Raw genomic sequence first — 8,417 nt, forward strand, 5'->3', positions numbered from 1 at the left:
TGGCTTTTATGGCTTGGATCCCAACCTTAGCAATGTTTTAGTCCTGTTTTCTCTTTGCTGAACAGCAGGCCTGGAAAGCTTCACCTCACTGCGGTTAACACGCATCCAGCCATGCCCATGAAAGGTGTTTTTCTTCAAAGGACATGGTGCCAGTCCCCAAAGGCACCCATTGCAGCAGGTGAAGTGTCTCCATGGAGACCTCCCCAGTGCCCTCTCTTCAGCTCCTCCCTCTTTTATTGTAAATAGCATCTGTATCTCTGCTGAGCAGGCAGATCTCTGCTTCCTGGTCACCTGCTTGTCCAACATGCCTCTCAGCCTGCTGCTGCCTAGGAGAATAGCAATGCCACTCTCAGAGAGTAACCCACACGTTACAGAGAGCTCTTTTTATTCCTGAGTTTCTTTCCACCCCCATCTCATTATCAGATTTGCCTGTATTTCTAGTGGCAGCTGCAGCATCATGCTGGCAGGGACCATGTGTTCAGGGGGAGTTTGGAGGAAGGAGACTGGGGGGCTGCAACTCCTGATTCCTGCTCCTTCCCTCTTTTGATGCCCAGGACAGAACAGCTAGGTAGCTGGACATTTCTTCTGCTTGCACACATCTAGAACATGCCTTGATCCTCCCTGAGCAAAGAGAAAGGGGATCAGGAATTGCCCATATCCCTAGAATTTACTTATTTCTTTATTCTCCTTATAGTCCAAAGGCCTAATCTCCCTCCCAGCATCTTCCCCACCCTTGGTTGGGAAGCTCTGTCATATACAGCGGGATTTTTTTTAAGAGATTCAGGGAAAAATGTGGAGGAGTAAATGCACACATGTTCCTTCCTGCTTCTTCACCCTTCTTTCTAATGAAGACAGCTGGCACGTACCCAGCACACTGCTGCAGTTCCTTTTCCCCTCTCAATATTTTGGGGCCATATTTTCACACCAACAAACCATTCCAAAATTTCTCCAACGTATTTGGCACAAACAAGCATTTCTCTGACAGGTCAATGCAACACCACCTACTGCTCATTGCACACATAAACTGATATAAACTGAGGACAGTGGTCCTGGTGGCAAACAAGGTACTTCTTGTAAAACAATATCAGAAACACCGGAAGAACATCCACAAACCCATGCTAGCAATCCACTGTTCAAGCAGCAGTTTGAACAGTCTTGAAGTACATGTAAATGGTTTAGGCACTCACACAGTGACTCCCATCCTTTGCCAGACCAACACACACCCCTTTTGTCCCACTGTTGCCTGCCAGCTTCTCCATAACTTCTACCCCACAAGATCTGCAGATGCTTTCATTCAAAGCAAAAAGGGAAACTGAAAGGACACAGTACTAGAAATAAGTGATGTGGGAAAGCTCCTCCATATCATTAGGGGAGACCTGACACCGCTTTTGGAAGAGCGTTTCATGAAGGGTGATTCTCTTCTATTGTCACACTCTTACTGCTACAACAGAATCTCACTGTTAGGGCATGGGGAGTTTCCAGGGAGGGAAGAAGAAAATGGGATCGTTCAGTTCCTTTCACCTCGACTGCAAAAATATGCTTTCCTACTTTTCCTGTTCTGGGCAGATTTTCCTGGCCCTCAACCAAGTCTTTTCAGCTGATCTTTGTTCAAATCTATGACGCATGGTCAACATGTTCAGCAAAAGCTGCATTTTACTGTTAACCAATGAGTGCTTGGGTGTCAACCACAAAGAAAGTAAGATCCAGACTTTGAAAGTGTCAGACATGGATTTCCTTTGATATTAGCATTTCTCTGTCATAGCCCAAGCACCTCTGCTAGTCTGGAGCAGTCCTGTTTTCTCCAGGAAAGCCCAATTCCGTACTGACAGTGCTCCAAACGCACTCCTGCACAGTTTGTGCAGCACAAACTCTGCTCAGCAGACACTCGCACAAAACTCACTGATTCTGAGAATGCAGTCCTCCAAGTTCTGTGCAACACTCAGGACAGTCACAGGCTTTTGCATACTTGTACTTCTCCCCTCAGGAGTGCAGCACTCAGAGGGGGTGGTGGGAACCAAAAGAGCTAATGTTCACAAGTACTAACACTGATGACCAGACAAGTGCTGCCCTTTGCTTGTAAGCAAGCCCATGTTCCCATACTTGACAGGACAACTGTTTCTCCCCAGCTCCAAGCCACACAGTTGGATGGAGCATTCCCACTCATTGTTTGTGTAAAATAATCACCTTCAGGCAGAGAAGAAAGTTAAAATAACAGACAGACAAATGAAACACAGGTACCAAAAATGGTGAAAGCTGATGAGATCATCTTGTCCTTCCCCCTCGCTTAGTCAATACAAGATTGTTCCCCACCGGACCTCAGAACAATGCCACTTAACCTAGATGCAATCGTGCTGCAGGAACTGCCAAATACAATGCAGTGAAGAGCAGAGAATGAGCTCATATGAGTTAATCCAATTCCTGCAATAAAACAATCTACGGCTCTGGTCTCCATCCTGCACATTCTGCCTAGCCAACCCTTCTGCACTTGCGTGCTAGCTCTTGAACAAAAGCTGCAGCCGGTGTGCTGCTGACATAACCTGGAGCTAGCAAAACACAACATCATAATATCAACCGATGATCTTGCTACTAAAACCACTGCTTTGTTTAAGTGGAACCCATAAACCCTGTTCTTCACAGACAGTTGGGGAGCAAAGCATTATTTCCAAGAATGCTCACAGAGAGGAAATCCATTGTGTAGGTCAACATGAATAGACCCTTGCATGTGAAGTCTATATGGGCAACATGAATAGATCCTTGCATGTGAAGTCAGTATGGGAAGCATACAGGTGACTAGTGAGAAAATAAATAGCTTCTTATCCAATACAGCAACACAGTACAAACAGCTACTGATGACCTGCAAACATTTAGGAGGCACCTCCACCTGTGAGGCATGCAACACAGGATCCCAAACCAGCACCACCCAGGCAGCACGCTGCAGGAACAGCCCGTCAGCACACAGCAAGCATTCTCCATGGCCCACAGAATCCATCACTGACCATATTGTTCATATTTGTTATTTGTAAGATGTGTCCAGAGCAACAAACACACATTCAGAGGGTGGGAAATAACATCCCAATGACTCCTTGGACTGGTATCTTGCTCTGCCTTATGTATAATGGGCCTCAAAGCAGAGGGTTAAAATCCCTGCCTAGGTTCCATCAGAGCACTTTCCTGGAACAGTCCTGGGTAGCAAACCCATCTCCTTCTTAAAATCATGTAGCTGAGAAAAAGCAGAGAGGCTTTCATCACTATTCTGGATGCATAATTAAGTTTCATTTGCAGAGCAACAAGTTCTTAGTCAGTAAGTGCACACATACAGATCTTGTTAATTTATGTGAGTGATATCCAGAAACAGAGTTTGCTGGCCAGGGCTCAGACAGCAAGGAGAAAAATGTATCGTGATACTGGAATGCAACAGTGTATACAAAAATATGTCCACCAAGTGCAACACTGTAAACAGGAGCAAAAGTAAAATAAACAAACACATGTCATCTCATCTGGGTCACAAGCTGACTCAATGTGACGTTTCCTTTTGTAGTGAAGAACATTTGGAGAAAAAAGAGCCTATTTATGTAGGCTCTGGAATAAATTAGGACAGCTTTTTCCTCGCTGTATTGACTATTTTTGCAGTTTTCTCATTTCAGACATTAGAGGCTTTCCCTCCTTTTTTAGGGCTGAGATTTTCCTTCTACTTGAACTCACGGATCATACGCCACAGTCCTGAGCGCTTAAAACTGCATCACTGTGCAGCTGCAAACGTCAATCTCAACCACATGGGTCTGCCATAAAATCGGAGGCATATGCAGGCTGAGAACAGTAGCTCTGAGTTCAATACTACCAGCTTTCTGAAGGCTCCGGAGACTGCCTCTGTTTCTCCCATGCTAGCTTTTTCCTCCCAAATGATGCTTTGCAGCTGCGTGTCTTTCAGATCCCTAGGGAGCCCATTTACACTGCTGCGCTTAAATGACTAAAGTGGGAACACGCGTCCTGCGTTTCTACACACACACACACACACACACACACACACACACACACTCATGCACACAGAGCTCTGAAGCCCTGTGGGTGGTTTTCATGGAAGATAATTTTTTGGCTAGTGCTTCTCTCAGCCTGCTTCATGCAGAGCAAGCATAGCATTGATCTTGGACATGTTCCTTGTGCTCCTGAGCTGCTCACTGCCTTGTGCAGGTGGCTATCCAGAGCACTCCAAGCAATGTGCATGGAGCATACACATAAGAAGGAGGCATAGGAAGGAAAGGAAACTAACCCCATATTCCCATAGACCTCACTGAAGTGCCTTTTGCTTTCTGGTTGCAGGGCACATGTTTTGAACACCACAACAGGTCAGACATGTTGCAATAAGTCCTACACAAAGTCACTCATTTACCACAAGCAGCTAGTAAAAGCAACATGTTGTGGAGTGCTATTGACAAAGCTGATCCTTGCTTCAGCCTAGGCATCCTTCTATAGCCTTTATGGAAGATAGTGGTGCAAAGGCCAAGCTCTCTGTGGAGCATCACTTTTGCCTGTTTTGAAGAACTGGAGAAGCCAAGTATCTGGGAGCAGAACCTGCTGGCTGCCTGTTACCAGCTCAGCTGCCATATGCACAAGACCAACCCCTTGGTAAGGGGCTCCTCGGGGCCATAGCTCACCATGGCTGCAAGGTTGGCAGGAAAGGCTGACCTAACCCTGCACCAAGCTGGCCCTCAGACCTATTGTCTTGAAATCAGGGTAATGATGGATGCCTAGGATGTTTCATCATTTCCCAGAACTGTAACAGGGCCCACGTTTAAACTTCATCAAAAACTTTTTGGTTTCCTTTCTAATTTTTATGTGCCTGGAGAGCTGGCTATACCTCCCCCAACCTTTGTTCTCCTGTTATTAAATGGCTGGCCCATTTTCTCAAAGGATGAGTGCTACTATTGTGCAAGTCCATTAGTTAGATATTGGTTTTAGCACTAAAACCCAGTAACGGTGCTGCTGCTGCTCTCCCCTTCCACCCAGGCTCCATCTCTCCTTTCACAGCTTTTTTCCCACACTTGCCACGTGGCCAAATAATCCAAAGGCTGGAGGGGACAGCTATAGGAAACAGGACAATGAGTTAGGCATGGATATTTGGACCAGGATGTTAAGAGGCTGAGGGTCCTGGGCTGAGCTCAGATAGAGTCCCAGGGTCCACAGGTGTGGGTAGGCCCACGGTGAGGCTTTCCATGGCCTTCACATCCCAGAAGTGCCTGGCACTGTCAGTGTCTGGATCCACATTGCCTTCCCACGCCTTCCCACAATACCTCCTTCAGACAGAAGTGTCCTCCACATACAAGCACAGCAGAGATCTGTGCATGCACACAGACACAATGTGATTTTGGCATTTGCTCATCCTCCCTCATTTTCCATTACTCCCTCCTGCTAATATTTTCTCCCACCTTTGTGCAGAAATATATACCCTTGCCCATCAGTCTTGACCAGGTCTTTTCCACCACCGTTGCAGTTAGAGCATATAAAAATAGCAGTAGCCGTATCACCCCTCATTTGGAAAAGAGATTGTACACAGCAACTCACATGTTTCAGTGGCTAATGTAATAACATGGCCATAGCCACCCTGTGCTGGGTCTGGTCCAGCTGTTTGTCCAACAGGTCTTTTGGTGCAGCTGTTCTCACCACCAGATGCAGATCCTTTTAGCTGCTGATGAAATGGTGCCATATTCCTGCTTGTAGATTTTGTTTCTCTTCTTTAAAGGCACCTGCTCAAAATGCATTGCCATTTCTGTTATTAGATAGTCAGGAAAAGCAGGAGCTGAATTTTGCTTGCAGGCATTTTGAAGAGCAAGGCACTCTCTCATTTTGGAAGCCTCTCTCTTGCAGGCTCTGCAAACAAACTCTGTCTGCTTCCCAGACAGTTCCTGATGTGAGCCTGACATTAACCACAGCGATCCCAGAGGTCGGAGCAGCCCAGCCTTTCCTCTGAACGTGAGGAAACGACCTGCAGCCGTCAGTGGAGGCAGCTCGCTGGGGTCAGGTGGCACGTGCAGGCCTCTAGCATCATGGGTCCCAGCGCCAAGAAAAACATCTCCATGCGCTTCCTGTGGGCAGGACAGCCCCGGGTGTTTCCTCCAGGCGGGTGGGTAAAGGGACAAGTGGGGATGTTTGTTGTAATTGAAGCCAGTAGTTCATCCATCTATCAGAGGACATCATAGATGCTTACAGTGTGCTGAGCAGTAGACACAAGCTCTGTGGGGACCAACAGGTTCCTTGGCACATCCAGCGGGTGAGGTATGGGAACAGGCTGCCCAGGAGGGTGGTGGAGTCACATCCCTGGAGGTGTTCAAGAGAAGGGTAGATGTGGCACTGAAGGACAAGGTTCAGGGTGGCCACAGGCATGGGTTGATGGCTGGACTAGATGATCTGTTTGGTCAACCTTATTGATTCTGTGACTGTATGACTGCTTGTCCTCACTTGCTGGTGGACCTGCAGGCCACCTGTACCAGCAGGAACCAGCCACCATCTTGTGCTACCCTCATCCCACTGTACTGCAGCTTCTGGAAACCAAGCAGCTTCTTGCCTCCTTGGCTACTTAGCTGCTAGAGTTCTCACCTGCACACTTCATACCATATTCCCTTCTTGCACAGAGGCTATCACTGTTTTTGACCTGTCAGGATGAAGAGCAAAAGCCAAAAACCTGATATCTCTTTGTCCTGCCTACATCAATACCACTGTAAAATACACCAGCAGAGTAATAAGCGGACTGCTTCAAAGCCACCAGGCAACGCAAGTCCTTGGAGCAACGTGCTGCAAAGAAAACTCCGTCACATGCCGCGGTTTTCCAAAAGCATGAGAACAGGCTCACAGCCCACTCTTAGATAAGAAGCCTCAAGCAAAGCAGAAACAACAAGCAAAAACTCAATTCAAGGTTTACTCCAGGATGGACGCCTTGCTACGATAAATTAAGGTGTTTTTCATTATTAAAAATAAACAAAGCAATGAAAGTGAACCATGTCACCATTCATACACTTAAAAAACATCTTTAATCTGCTTGGGAAAATCTTTTTTTCCCCGTAACAGGAAAAAATATTAGTTGTCCAGATAACAAGCAAAACAAAATCAACTAAAGGGCATCAAGAGACTTCCTGAAATTGAAAAAACAATGTTTTGTGTAACAAGTTTAAAAAAAAAAAAAAAAGGAAAGAAAAGAAACATACACAGCAAGCAGAATGATTCCTCCAGTTTCTTCAGGTCGTTCTTGGTTTCAGGAACATGAGGAAGAACAACACTAGCAGGCAAATGTTTTATTTAACCTTACAGCATTTTACAGCTGTCCTAGCCCTCTTCCCTTCTCCCTTCCCCCCCCTCCCCGGAAACCATTTGTCTTTCTAGTGCCTTATTTTTAACAGCTCAGCTCAGCTCAGCCCCGAAGGGATATGTGTAAAAACAACGAAAGAACTTAATCTGGTGACTTTGAGGCTCCCAGGACCGAAATAGCAAGCATGATGCAAATCAGCATCACACTGCTGTGCAGAAGGGAATGACACCTCCCATTGCATAAGGAAAAAATGGAAGGGTCTGGCTGCTGTGGGCAGCTCGTGCAGGCGATGTGGGCCATGTTGGTGGAGAGGCCCGGGAACCCATTCATCCTGCAGTAAATCTGCCCCTGGAGATGCAGGGGGAAGTTTGCACAATGTCTGCCCAAACGCCGCCTGGATCCCTGCCAGGGCCACGAGGTTTTCATTCTCAGGAGCTCACAAATCCCACCTACATGCGCCCAATGAAAACAATGCTGGATGCAGCCTGGCCTTCTCCCCCATGTCTCCTTCTCAGCTTCTGTGCTGCAGAGACTGCAGGAAACTATTAGACGTGCTTGAACCTCTGGATCCCAAGGAATTATTCACATTGGATGTATTCAGAGTTGTTTGGATTTTCTTTTTGTTTTTTCCCTCATTTAAGGTTATTTATAGTTTGCACACATTCATATATATCTTTACTTATGCATTTTCTAATGCTTGACCCTGTAGGTTAATTGTGGCAATATAGGATTCAAAGGCTTCCTGTGCTTCAGTTACCCATTTTCAGTAACACAGTTGGTTGCAATCAGGCAGTTAAGTCATGATATTATATACTCCCTAATAAATACACATGGGGACAAGCCTAGCCCTAGCACCCTTACAAGCCAGTTTCAAGTGTGGAAAAGCACTTTCTGTTAATATTTATGACAGCAGAAGTCAGACCATTGCATGTTTGCAAAGAGTAATCCCTAGACAGGTGTAGTACCAGCCAAAGCAAATTGATTTAGAAATGTCAACATATATTCATGGATTATTTGCCAAGCTCAAGCACTTATAGTAAATGTCAATAGACCCTGGAATACAGTTCAGCTTGCTAATAAGGAAACCTCTAGTCTTGCAGCAAGCATGTCAGTCAATGGG

This window comes from Coturnix japonica, chromosome 5, assembly GCF_001577835.2.
Source record: "Coturnix japonica isolate 7356 chromosome 5, Coturnix japonica 2.1, whole genome shotgun sequence".
In the NCBI taxonomy this organism is placed as follows: Eukaryota; Metazoa; Chordata; class Aves; order Galliformes; family Phasianidae; genus Coturnix; species Coturnix japonica.